The 1,013-nt window shown below is 53.1% G+C and overlaps 1 protein-coding gene across 1 annotated transcript in view; it reads right to left on the minus strand.

Moving 5' to 3' along the window:
• TRIOBP (TRIO and F-actin binding protein) overlaps positions 1-1,013 on the minus strand; it is a 76,417-nt gene that overhangs the window by 71,511 nt on the left and 3,893 nt on the right. The window lies entirely within an intron of this gene.

The following is a 1,013-nucleotide window of genomic DNA, read 5'->3' on the forward strand; positions in this document are numbered from 1 at the left end:
AGACGGGCGGATCACGAGGTCAGGAGATCGAGACCATCCTGGCTAACACGGTGAAACCCCGTCTCTATTAAGAAATACAAAAAACTAGCCGGGCGAGGTGGCGGGCGCCTGTAGTCCCAGCTACTCGGGAGGCTGAGGCCGGAGAATGGCGTCAACCCGGGAGGCGGAGCTTGCAGTGAGCTGAGATCCGGCCACTGCACTCCAGCCCGGCGACAGAGCGAGACTCCGTCTCAAAAAAAAAAAAAAAAAAAAAAATTAGCTGGGCATGGTGGCATGCACCTGTAATCCCAGCTACTTGGGAGGCTGAGGTGGGAGGATCGCTTGAACCCAGGAGGTGGAGGTTGTGGTGAGCTGAGATCACGCCGCTGTACTCCAGCCCTGGCAACAGAGCGAGACTCTGTCTTACAAAAAAAAAAGAAAAAAGAAAGAAAGAAAAAGAAAACACTCTCGAGTTAGGGTTTAATGACATTTCTGTTTTGTTTTCTTCTTTTTCTACCTTTCTTCTGTGTTTTGTTTTTTTTTGAGACAGGCTGGAGTGCAGTGGCGTGTTCTCAGCTCACCACAACCTCCGCCTCCCGGGTTCAGGTGATTCTCCTGCCTCAGCCTCCCGAGTAGCTGGGATTACAGGCATGCACCACCGTGCCCAGCTAATTTTTGCATTTTTAGTAGAGATGGAGTTTCACCATGTTGGCCAGGCTGGTTTTAAACTCCCGACCGGCCGGGCGCGGTGGCTCAAGCCTGTAATCCCAGCACTTTGGGAGGCCGAGGCGGGTGGATCACGAGGTCAGGAGATCGAGACTATCCTGGCTAACATGGTGAAACCCCGTCTCTACTAAAAATACAAAAAACTAGCCGGGCGTGGTGGTGGGCGCCTGTAGTCTCAGCTACTTGGGAGGCTGAGGTGGGAGAATGGCGTGAACCCGGGAGGCGGAGCTTGCAGTGAGCCGAGACCACGCCACTGCACTCCAGCCTGGGAGACACAGCGAGACTCCGTCTCAAAAAAAAAAAAAAAA

The sequence above is a fragment of the Theropithecus gelada genome, chromosome 10 (genome assembly GCF_003255815.1).
Source record: "Theropithecus gelada isolate Dixy chromosome 10, Tgel_1.0, whole genome shotgun sequence".
Taxonomy (NCBI): Eukaryota; Metazoa; Chordata; class Mammalia; order Primates; family Cercopithecidae; genus Theropithecus; species Theropithecus gelada.